Raw genomic sequence first — 13,317 nt, forward strand, 5'->3', positions numbered from 1 at the left:
AGCAGAACAACTGGTTGCTCTGACGCGCATTGACCACCAGAGGGCAAACGCTCAACACAGGAGCTGCCCCCTGGTTTCAGTCAGCTCCCACACGGAGGAGCGCTGCTCAGCCGCAAGCCAGGCTGACGACTGCCAGTACAGCAGTGGTGGTGGGAGCCTCCCCTGCCTCCTCAGCAGCGCGAAGGATGTCCGACTGCAGCTTAGGTCTGCTCCCTGCTGGCAAGTGGACATCCCCCGATGGCTGCCGGGCTGCCAGAGGGATGTCTGATTGCCATCTTAGGCCCAATCCCCTGGGGAGCACGTCTCAGCCAGCAGGTGGTCGTCCCCCGAGGGGTCCCAGACTGGGAAAGGGCACAGGCAGGGCTGAGGGACCCCCCCCTCGAGTGCACAAATTTTTGTGCACCGGGCCTCTAGTTTTAATGTAAGTGAAATCAGAGCACAATATTAATTTTAAAAATGTTTTCTTTTACTAATCTTGTTCTTGTCATTTTTCCATGTTGTTACACAACTCCTAATAATGTTTATCAAACATATTACCTTGTTTTCTTAAATATTTACCTAAGTATTAGTTAAATATACTTAGATAGAACTAATTTTGGAGGTTTTTATTATTCCTAATTCTGCTATTATAAATTACATTGCAAGGAGCATCTTTCTACGTTTTCTGTCTTTGGATTTTAAAAATGTGGGTGTCCTAGCTTAGGATCCAGAGATTCTGATTTAATTGGTTTGTGGGGACAGAGAGGCAGGCCAAGCATTTTTAATCTATCCTCTCAAGGGATTCTAGTGGGCAACCATGGTGAAAATCACGAATTCTGGTAATAACCAGAAATGTGATTTAAAAAAGATTTATTTCATAAAAAGATTATTTTGATGTCAGTGTGAGGAATGGAGAAGGGCAATTAGATGAGGATAGGGGAGTGAAGAGTCTGGCACAGCCAGGCAGCAGCCGAGAAGTGATGTGGGTCCGTGTCAGGAATTCAGGAATTTCTGTACCTCCTGCAATTCCTGGATAAAGACTCTTTTTGCTGCCAGGTCCTCTGTAATCTCAATCTCTAACAGTAGTTGACTCTTCTGCTGTCATGTCTGCTCTGATCATACTTCCCTGTACATCAGGCTACGGCTTTCAATGTTGGTTCTGTGGTTTCTAGTCAGTACTATTTCCCAGATAATCAGGGAAACCAACTCTTTTACTAGCAACCCAGAGTGTCTGCTGCTGAATGTTTTCTCTCATCTGAGTGGTATTTAAAGAGGATTTTGCTAATTGCTTGCAAGTTGAATATTTGGCAATACCCTCTGGATGTAGTCCCTCATTCAGTACATAGTCCAGATTTCCTAAAGGATAAAATCAGCTTATCTCAAACCGGGGACACCCTCACCCTCTATTGATCTTCAAAACAGCACCATTGGTCCTACCTGAGACAGGGTGATAGAGGCTAACCAAATCCTGGCATTATCCCTGTCTTTTGAGAAATGCACAGAACATCCCTTTACCCAAAGGTGATCCGCTTTGTTTTTGGGGAAGATATCCCAACTGACCATTTAATTTTTATTAACTCTTGAGCACTGCGTCATTCCTTCAGTATCCATACTCTACAGCTCTTAGTTCACCACCCTTCACAGTGAACAGGAAGGACAAGAGGCTTGGATTTAAATTAGATTACAATCTCTGTTTAATCTGGTAGTGGCAGCAACTTATTTGGGGTTTCAGTTGACTGATTTGTAAAAATGGGAAAAATTAAATGTACCCTTCAAATTTGAAAAATACATATAAGAACTGAGTACTCAAAGGATGCATTCAACAAATGAGAGTTGACATTATTTTTGTTTTTATGACTATTAAATATTCAAAACTCCAAGAAAGCTGAGAGAGCAAACGATTAGGTAAAAATGTTAGTCTTTGGAACAGCCACATGGGAATATATATGCATTTGTATTTTAGGTATATTGAGTTATACATATATTAAATATATTAATATAGTTAAATAACTAGTATATACTATGTAAATATACATTATGTATCTTGTATTACATATATAAACAAGAGAGGTGGAAGAGGAAATGAGCAGAGAGAGCATGAGAAAAGGAGAGAGGCAGTTTATAGTGAGACTTTCTTTTCTTTTCCATTATTGTTACTGTTATTATTTTGTCTATATTTATTGCCTCCTGATCTACCTCTTGATATATTTGGGAAGAGAGAGGATAGAGAAAGGTTTGGCCCAGATTAGGAGTCAAAAAGATGAAAAAACATAGCCATTACATTTAAAAAGTTCATTTAAAATACATGTAACCAAACTTAAGATTGATAATGAGTTGTATTTTAATTGATTTGTTTTAAATTTGGATTATTTTTAAAAGCTGTTATCAAAATCACTCTACTTACAGCCCAAAGTTCTTTCTACTTCAATTAAGTACTGTAAATAAGAAATGCATTTCAATAAAATATGGTTGATTAATTAAATAGTAATAATCATATTGTGTCAGTGAATAAACCAACAATGGGATCTTGATTTCCATTTTGCAATAGAAGACACAGAAATAAATTAGATTTAAATTTTGGTTAAATTTAATTAAAATTCAATTTAAAATCTAATCTAAAAATGATTTATTATAAAACTCCTTAACAGTTTTAAAAAGCATGATTGAAAAACATAATTCCAAAAAACAGTTTATGTTTTTAAATAATCTATTTAAAAGTCTATCATCTAAGGCAACCTCCTAACTTAAGCTTCTCATTCATACCCACCATTAGATTAATTTGCTTAATGGGCAAACCTAGTTACAAAACAAATTCCTTTAGATATTTTAATCCTCAATAAAAGGAAAAGAGAGGAGGACATCAAAGAACATTCATTGAATGCTACAGAAGAATGATTGTTCAACTTTCAAAGGATCTGCTCAAATACAGCATCATTCAGCCCCATGCTTCATAATTCTGTCCAGGAGAAAATTATGAGTGATTTTTTAGAAAAAGCCTTTGGATGAAGTCAACATAAACATTTCAAACCACATGTTCGATCTTCCACTCTAATGCTCTTATAAAAAAGATTTGATTCTGATTTGACATATACTTAATGAACACATGTGAGTGGGTATGAGTTTTAGAATTTCTGTTGTCAAGAATAGTAAACTTCAGTTTCTGGAATCTTGTTTGAAAAACAGTACTGTTGACAATTTTTATGGCACTTCTTCACGATAACTCAAAGACAGCAGGTACTAGTTCCAAGAACACATCTTCACGTATTTTTATTATCCTTTAGGTAATGGACTTGGACCAGGAATCTTAAAGCAAATTTAAATCACTTTCAGGGTTTCTTACCATTTCCTCACCATCATGTTCTTTTCCAGTTGAAGTACCATTCTTCTCTCTGAAGAAATTGGAAGCCAGGGTTTTAATGGTTTTGCTTTTCTTTTGGTCATATTACATAGTTGGCCCCAAGCAATGCCATTCTTTTCCTATCCTTGGCTTTTTTTTTTTTAATCCAAAAATACCAGAAAAAAACATTTTTTTCTATTATTGTTAGCATTTTTTTCACTAACATCAGACCATTCTGTCTCATTAGGTAATCATTCTGTCCTTTCATGTTATTTTTTTGTTCCTTTTCTAATGCTTTTAAATGAAGTTATCAGAAAATTGGCCATACAATCCTCTTTTTTTAGGTGTCTTTATGGTTTTAATCTAGATTGTTACAGAAAAGAGAATATTAGAATCATTTATACAAAACATATGAATTTTTCTTTTTTATTTGTTTCTTACACTTTCCAGCTGCACCATACAATGTGGCAATCAATGGCCATCTGTGGCTGTTGAGCTGTTGAAAAGGAATTAGTCCAAATTGAGATGTGCTCTAGACACCAGATATCCAATATACACTCTAGATTTTTGAAACATTTGTATGAAAAATTATAAAAGGTCTTGTTATTAATTTTTGATAGCAATTATATGTCAAAATGATAATATTTTTATATATTGGACTAAATAAAATATAGCATTAAATTTAATTTCAACTGACTCTTAAAGTGTATGCTAGAAAATTTTAAATTGCTTATGTAGCATACATTATGTTTATATTGGGAAGTGTCGAGTAAGATTCCCTCCACGTTCTGCGTGGAGTAGGGTTCGGTATCTGAAAGAGGAGCCGCACAACAAATGAGAGAAAAAGACACGAGATAATTTTGCAATATTGGGGGACCAGGGGGCAAGTCCCGAAGGACTTCCTCCCGTGCTCAGGCCTCACCAAGCTTTTATTGATCTGGGATGCACCCATAGCATAGCCCTTAGGCAGGTGACCCCTGGCAACAGGCAGACTGGCCCATCAGCAAGGATTTACATAACAATAAATGGAGGAGTAGTTTCAGCTACCACTGTCTGGACAAACAGAGGTGGCGCCTAGCTGACCTCTGCTAGGACTTCAAAGGCACCCAGCTTTGGGGGTGGGGGGGAGGTTCTGTCTAAGTTTATCAGATAGTGAAGGTAATAAACAGTTTCCCACAGGAAGCATTGATAATTCACAGAATACTTTTAATATTTTTAATTAAGTACATTAGCTTCCTATTGCTGTAATAATCACAAATTTAGTGGATTAAAACAATACAAATTTATAAATTTGCAGTTCTGGGAATCAGAAGTCTAAAATGGGTTAGCGAGGGCTGCATTCTTTTTGGAGTCTTTAAGGCAGAACCCATTTTCTTGCCATTTCCAACTCTTAGAGGCCACCTGTAGTCCTTGGCTTACAGCCATGTCTCCCATCTTTTAAGCCAACTGGGTAGCATCTTCAAATCTCTCTCTTCCTCTATCTCTGCTTCTGTTATCACATCTCTTACTCTGATTCTGACTCTAATAAGGATCCTTGTGATTATACCCATCTCAAAGTTTTTAACTTAAGCACATCAGCAAAGTCTCCGTGTCATGTAAGATAACATATTTACAAATTCCAGGGACATTTATTATGCTGCTCACTGGATTAAGGACATTTAGCGTTGTCGTTTCTTAATATGTTAATTTTAATTTTTAAAATTTGGTGGTGGTCAAATACTTTAAGAACAACGACACTTTTATACCAACAACCAAACATAAAGAGCATCAAGTCTGAAGTGGAATCGTGCAATACCTTCTCATGTAGTGATGGGCTGAACTTGAGTGATCTGATTAAATCAGGCATTTGCCTTCTTGTTTCTGTTTAACAAAAGGAAATCTTTGGAATTCATACAAGAACTATAAAACTGCAATTCTTTGAGCCTTAGTTCAAATATACTCTATTTGTTTAACAATTAGTTTGAGACCTAGTAAAAACTAATTCCAGCTCTAAGGGATTTCTTATATTTTTTATCCAACTTGTTAGTGATGAAGGCATGACTTGTGAACTGATTTAGTGCATTGGATATAGCAAAAAATTATATTCTTTTCCCATCATATAATAGGTAAACTTTCTATTGACATATAAGCTATATCTATTCTAATAGTCTATCAATGTTGTGACATAATAAATCTTGCTTTGAACTTTTTTGATATTACCTTCTTTTTGTGTAATCTACTTAAGCAACTGCTTTTAAAAAATTGCTATTTTCTTCTCTCCTAATACAATTTAGTAATAAAGAGTCACAATTTCATTTTTTAAAATAACAAAACACTATTTATTAGCTTGTTTATCTCTAGGGAGGTTTTAGAAATATTTAGAGAAAAAGCCACAATACTTAGGCTGAGGGTTATGATTTTTATAATGGATGGTTGGGAGGTTGAACAACTTCCTATGCATTGAGTATAACATAGTCTTATCATACTATAGTTTATGTATAGATAATCAGAAATAGTTTTATTTACATGATAAAAAAGCAAGCTCTAAAACCAAATACAAGTGATTTTAGGGAAATTCATTTTATTGAAACATTTGTGACATAGTTCCCAATTTGATGTAAATAATCAAAATTTAAAGAGGTGGATTTGTGTGATCAGAGATCCTGAGAGAAAAAGAAAAGACAGTCAGACACACCACACACATTCATACACACAGGCACACACAGATACACATACACACAGATCAATTCCTTTTGGATATGTCATTGAAAGATCTCTTATTTAATGTTTAGTAAATGATGGAAGTAAATATTTTGGGATAGGCAGATGATGTTCATTAAATCATTAATTGAAGAATAATGAAAATCCAGACTAGTGTTTATTTTTAGTTGTACAATCAGATTTAGAATCGTATCTAGAGAAAAGCATCAAACCTGTGTCTGAAGTCAATAAGATGGCAACACCATTGGGATAGTACTAAAAATTTCCTTTTCCAGGTTGAACTGCAGAACATTAATTTTCATGTGCTTTTTCCATAACTGGGTAAAATTTTAGAGTATATTTTGCTAATACCAGAAACATAGACTAAAATGAATATACAATGAATTTTAATGGATGATATACAATAGGATGGTTTTCCATTTGTATTTATTCAGTACTAAAGGAATACTTAAGATCATTTTTCATAATTTACCTCATTCTAGTCTACACTGAAATGAAATAAAATCAATCATGTATGATGGAGTCCAAAGTAGCTAACATATCAAGAGAATTTTCTATGAAATTACAGCCTTACAGGTTCAGTAAAATACTGTTAAATTTCACAAATATATAAAAACCTACCTTTCAAAATAAGCAAAATATTTCATAAAGTAATAATGTGGTAAGCTTATAATAGCTAAAATATTTGGGGTTGAATATTTATGTATTTTAAGTAAATAATAATTATAGCAATTAAGTATAATTATAAATTATAGATGTAAAAAAAAGAAACAAAAATATAAAAAAGAATTATTAGCATAATGGCACCAATATTTGAAAAAACTTTTAATAGTTCAAAATGATTTGAGTTTTTTTTTTTTTAAATCTGGATTTAGTTCTGACTTAAGCCCCTAACTTAAAAAAAAATGTTTCAGTATCTCAAAACAACCTTAATGCGAAAGCCCATTTCTCTCTGACAGTTTCATCCTAAAATATCCAGTCTTAATCATTACTTCCTTGGTTTCCATTACAAGTCTTCAAAACATGACATATAAAGATGTATCTGGTAAATTTAGCATTCAGGCAGGTGTTTTCTCCCAACACATACCTGAAATATTCAGTATCAGTCAGGTGTTTTAAGTAGTCTTTTCTAATTAAGGAGGATTGTGGGAGCAGATTCTTCCCTGTAGGAAGAACCTCTTCGTAAACAGCCAGCTTTGCAGCAGTTAGGCCTTGCAGCACTTCTTATTTTCATGCCTTTAGTAATTCCCAATGCCATTCATTTAGATTCAAGTCTGAGGACTTAAATGAGGTTATATCAGGGGAGTTCTGAAGATGGTAGAGGAATATATTTCTCAAAGACTTGTTTTAGAAACTATTTTACAATATTTATTAATTTTTTTCAGACATAGAACAGCAGCCTTTCATAACATCCTAAAAATATTTACTACCAGATAAGTTAGTTTATTTGAGCTGGTCATTAAAGATGTGCTTTTATATCAATTATCCCCTTCCTAAAAAAAAAATCTTGCACTAAAGACAACAATACTTTCTCATCTAGGTTTCTGTAGATCCATGCCATTTCTTTACATGATCCATTGGTATTAGTCAATCTTTCTTTTTGTTCAAAGTATAGAAAACAAAATGGGATGTGTAATCCTGCCTTCAGGTTTCACACAGCTAAGATTTTAGTGACATAATCAAATTGGAATCTCATATCTCAAATGACACTCAAGTTTGCCAATCTTGGTCTTTTATTTCTCATTATTGTTAGTCATAGCGATTTTTTTACTTACATTCTCTATAAATTCATTCTCTGAAAAGAGATTAGAAAGGCCATCAATAAGAGATTTTTTTTTCATGTACCAACTAGTTTCACTCTTTGTCATTCATTTATTAATCATTTGTACTTTGAGGGACACAAAGATTAAGAAACTTACTTCCTCTCTGTAAATTAAATCACCAAAGGAATACATGAGTTTGATTCATATTTCATATTTATTATCCTACTTCTCCTTCTTTCATTCACTATCTTAACCTTCAAACCAATTTATACTTAAATACACTGAAAATGAACCTTCAGTTCTGTATTAGCATCTAATATCCTATCTTCAGTATGGATAGTTAAGTGCCAATTCAAAATAACTACTAGCCATTTACAATCAACAAATTAACTTATTAGTAGCAAAGTAAGGGTTTGTGGTGGTTGTTTGTTTTAAAGTCAGCTCTCCTAGGAAATACTTTGTGCTGTGCCCCAGAGATAGTTTTCAATAAGTAGTTGTTTAAAGAATGTCAACTTCTCCAATTTCAGAAATATTACATCTACTTCTTCCCCTTTGTCTACTCTATCATCAAAGGAAATTAAATTGTCCTCTGACTCTTTCTTTATCACAAAGCTGCTTTGGTTATTGCTCAGGAACACTGTTCTGAATGTTTAAAAATGGGTTGTTTGATGATTTTGTCCAGGCATCTTGCCTGAGTTCAGCATGAGTTGGGTGATATTACCTACTAATCTATTTTATTCCTGAGATTGGACTCTAAAACAGAATTATACTTAAATATTTGGTATGTGTTCCTATTTTTCTTGAATTACAAAAAATATTACTTAGTGAATTTGAAATGAGATTTCCAGTTTTCAAATTTTATGTAAACAAAGCCTTCCTATTTGCATTTTAAATATCCTGGAAGAATTATCTTTTGTGTCCTGGTTTGGCTTAGGGCTATTCTGGCTTTTGGTGGTCTCTGTTCTGACAGGAAAGTCTCTGAACATGGTCAGAACTGAACATAATCAGTTGATTGAATATTTTACAAATTCAGAGGTCCTGCTGTCACTATACTTGAGGTATTATATGTGAGATCAAAGAATAAATACAAGATAGAGCAAATTGAGGGTTACATTTTACCTCCTATTTCAATCACATTTTTCTCATTTTGGTGGTGATTTTTGCTTGCTAGCTGAAAATTCTTATATCCATTTTAGCAATAAAAAAGCATCTACCCATTTCTACTTCAGATTTTTAAAATCTCTATATTGAAGTCACATCATGATATTCCAAAATTCCTTACTGTTTTCTTCACTTCTACATATACTTATTCTAATTAGAAAATTTTCTAATAGTATAAGGGCTCAGAGAAATCATCAGGCTTAAATATTTCATTTCAATAAAATAATTCAGGCTACAAACAATTTATATGTAATATTATAAACACCTGTGTACTCAAGAATCAGCCTGGAAAATAAAGCACTGAAGGTGTGGCTGAAAATCACTGTGATGCCTTCTCAATTTCATTAAACTCTTTTCTTCCCAGACATGACTTCTACCCTGAATTTTATGCTTATTATTATTATGCATGTGCATACACTTTAGCTACATGTACAAATATTCAAAAATAATATATATATATAATTATTTTGCATGTTTTATTAACTCGATTTATAAATGTTATCATCCTTTTTTTGCAACCTGCTTTTGCTCTTGCTGCTTCACATTACATTTTTGAGATGAATCCGGTTTCACTCAAGTAGCTTTAGAGTGTTCCTTTTTCGTTTTACTGCATTTAATGCAGTGTTGCAGTACGTGAATAGTCTATAAATTACTCACTTTTTTAACCCAAGGCATTTCAATTATTTCCTTTTGTTGGTTTGTTTTTCAAGTAATTCTGTAATGGGTATTTTCTATACATGAGTGGAGAAGTACACAAAGGTCGAAGACTGGACTTTAGGGTATGCAAATCTTCAAATACCACTAAATTGTTTTCTGAAGTTGTTGCCCTATTATATACTCTCCATGGATACTCCACGTCCTCATCAATATTTTGTATTATTGGACTTACCAAACTTTTGCCAATTTCATAGTTGTGACATGATATCCCATCATTTTAACTTGCATTTCTTTAATAACTAGGGAAATTAAATACCTTTTTTGTATGTCTACTGGACATTGCAAATTTTCTTCTATCAATTGTTCTTCTTTTCAGCTCATTTTTTTTCTCCCAACCATTTGTCTTTATAGATTTATAAGAAAGCTTTATGTACTAATCCTTCTTTGGTCACACGTATAACAAATATCCTCTCTCAATCTATGCATTGACTTCTTTGATGTAAATGAATTTTTCATCTTTTTAAAAAATTTATACCAACAGTATAGCACCTATTTCAAAAGATTTCAATGTATCTCCACATCAAAGATTTTGCTATAGGGATTTACTATAACTGATAAATATATTACTTCCCTCAAGTTCCAGCGAGAGAAAAGAGTTATGGATTACTGATTTAAAAAAGAATTACTACATTAGGTAAATTCTAAGATGATTATCTTTTTACATTTTAACACCACTAAAATTGGGATGCATCTTAATATTAATAGTGTCATATTGTATGAAAGACAGTAATGCTTAAGAAAAATCACAATTGGGAATATATTATACTAATGTTATTTAGACGGAATTTATACTCACTCTCCTCATTGGAATTGCCTGAAACTGGGATATTTGCTTTATGAAGAGTGGAGTACCTATCAAAGTGGAGTACCACTTTTCATCTTAATATATCAAATTTAATATTTTTTTCTTTATGGACTTCACTTTTTATGTCTTAATGGTTAATAGACCCTTCTCTTCCAATCTGCCCCAAATCATTAGTTATCTTTTTCTAAATGTTTTAAAACTTTGCTCTGCATCTTTAAGTCTTTATTCTACCTCAAATACATATTTAGGTGTGGAGAGCTAGTATTATAATATTTTTATATATCTAATTTATTGTATGAATAATTATTTTATTTGCACTGCTCCCTAATGCCATCTATTTATCAAGTTTCTATAAATTCAGCAATATATTTCTGATCCCACTATTGTAATGAACCATTTTGTGTTTCTGAAGCATTCATTTTATAGATTAATTTACAGTATTGAGTCTCCCATCTAGAAACAGGTATATTTGTTCATTTATTTTGGTTTATTCTTTGATTTTAATGACTTAGTATGGGCTCAAAACTGCTATCACATAGCTAGTTAATAGCAAAACTAGTAGTAAAAGGAAGGTCTTTTGACGCCTTAACACAGTGGTTCTCAACCTTGGCTGCACATTAGAATCACCTGGGAATCTTTTTAAAATCCTGATTTCTGGGCCTCATCCGCCAGAAATTCTGTTTCTTTGTTGCTAATGTTGTGGCCCCACCCTATAACAAAGAAACAGAATTTCCCGAGGATGAGAACCACTGCCTTAACAGCTCCCACACTCAAAAGGCTTAATTATTTAGTCAGTTAATGACAAGATCTTGGAATCCTTGCAGTCTCTGAACCCACCAGCATGAAAAAGGATCCAACTTGCCGAGTTTACTAGGCCCTTCATGATCAGAGTGTGGTCAGAGGGCTTGTTAGAAATGCAGAACTATCATTTCTTCCCTGGCCCTACACAATCATAATCCTCATTATTAAAAGATTCATGGGTTATTGGTAGGCACAGTAAGACTGGGAAGTATTACTTACCAAAAAAGGAGGCCTAAAATGTACTGCATTGGCTCATTTTATCTAAAACCTTCAAAATGGTAGTCGTAAGCTTGAGGTCCTTGAATTGCAAAGGATTCAAGCAAGAAACATTGAGGCCCATATAATGACCCTTAGGCCATGCTCTTCCACCGCAGGCTCACAGCAGCCATAACCTGCTTTGCTGAATGAACATCAAAAGTCCAAAATGAGACGAGATTGTGTAACACACACACACACACACACACACACATTTCTTTAAAGGAAACAAAATGTCGAGTTTTTCTAGAAGTAGTATATTCAGGAAAACTGAAGCTTCCTTTGATATCTAGTTGTTCAAGAAACAAATACACTTGCTTTGAAATCAGTAGCTGTCCCATTGGGGGAAATTATGTAGAAAAAAGATAGATACTGGGGAGACAAGCACAGAAAATTCAGTCTTCAAAGTAAAACAAAAAAAGATCATATGATTTTTTTCAAGTAATCATATACTATTCATGTTAATCTTCATTCAGCCTTCTTGCTTAACTACTATAGCAGTCAGTTATATACAAGGGGAGGGGAGGAGGGGAAAAAAAAGGTGAGGAGAGGGGATTGGGAAAGTGAGATTCCTGCAATATCACATCGAGCCACTAGGGGTATCTTTGTACCATTTTTCATCCGGCACTGATTTGAAGTAGAAACCTATATTAGGGGAAAACCAGGGTCCTCGGCATTTTTGCGAGCAGTGCACCCAGAATCCAAAAAAGATTTTTTAAAAAGAAGAAAGAACGAAAGAAAGAAACCACATTCCTTTCGGTCACCCGGACAGGGCTACGAATTCCTCTCTCTATTGGACATCAGCACCGGGGATTCATTTTTGAGGTCAATTTCCAATCGAGATAAATCTATTGGATTAGTAGGATTATCTGATAGCAGCTGAAAGAAGTAACGTTGTTTGATCATTTGTATTTCTTGCCTGACGGTCGGATCTCCATGGAGGTGGCTTTGGGTCCCCAGGATTCTGGATCCCGGTTGCAGCTGGAGAGAAAAAAGGATCAATCGGCACGTTTTGGAAGTGTCCGTGGGTGAATAAAAAAAAAAAAAAAAAAGAAAGAAAAAAAAAAGAAAAAAAGGAGCCGGGGGGCGCAACACTGGGGTTGCGGCTGCTTAAAGAAGAAAAAAAAAATAAAGGAAGCATCTTGAATTCTGAAACACTATTTCGGGGAGGAGGGGGGTGTTTCAAGATTCCAAAACAAAAAGGGGGACTAGAAACTGGTAAATACTTTGACCGATTCAGCTTGAATTCGAAGGCGAAGTGTTGTAGAAACTGTCTCCTTGACTGGTTGGAAGGGGACTGGGGAAGATGAGGGGTGCCCCTCGGTGGATTTGTCTTACTGAGGGTAAGTCTGGGCTCTTTTATTAGGAGGGGGCTGCGGGGGTTCGGGTGCCTCTGCGCGGAAGGTGCTGCGGCCGCGGTGCCGGGGAAACGGGGAGGGAAGGGGGGATGCCAAAGCACCTCGCGCATCTCCGGGTGGATCTTTAGGGAGCTGCCTAGATCGAGCTTAAAAACCCTATTTTGTGGGGAAGCCAAGCAACCCTCCAAGCTCTCAACTTTTCATGGAAAATCTTTCCCCTGGGAGATCCCTTCCGGATGCAGAGCTTTCTCCTAGTGAGACTTTAAGGAGAAGCGGCAGGGATGCCTTGGGAACCCGCAAGTGGCAGGGGAAAGCCCCGGTGGAAATCGCGGCTGCCTCGGCCGAGGTGTCCGCGGCTGTCTTGGCTTCTCAGGGAATTTTGCAGAGGGAATTGGCCGTTTTCGGATTGTCTCTTTCTCCCCCTTCCCCTTTCCTCTCCTC

General features: G+C 35.1%; 1 protein-coding gene across 1 annotated transcript in view; it reads left to right on the forward strand.

Annotated features, from left to right (window-relative positions):
* The first annotated feature begins 12,067 nt into the window (after positions 1–12,067).
* The window catches only part of NLGN1 (neuroligin 1), a 716,626-nt gene continuing 715,376 nt past the window's right edge, over positions 12,068–13,317 (forward strand). Inside the window, 1 exon segment of the mRNA XM_015564185.1 lies at positions 12,068–12,861. The gene's annotated coding sequence lies outside the window, so the exon portion shown is untranslated.

The sequence above is a fragment of the Myotis davidii genome, unplaced genomic scaffold (assembly GCF_000327345.1).
Source record: "Myotis davidii unplaced genomic scaffold, ASM32734v1 scaffold115, whole genome shotgun sequence".
Lineage (NCBI taxonomy): Eukaryota > Metazoa > Chordata > Mammalia > Chiroptera > Vespertilionidae > Myotis > Myotis davidii.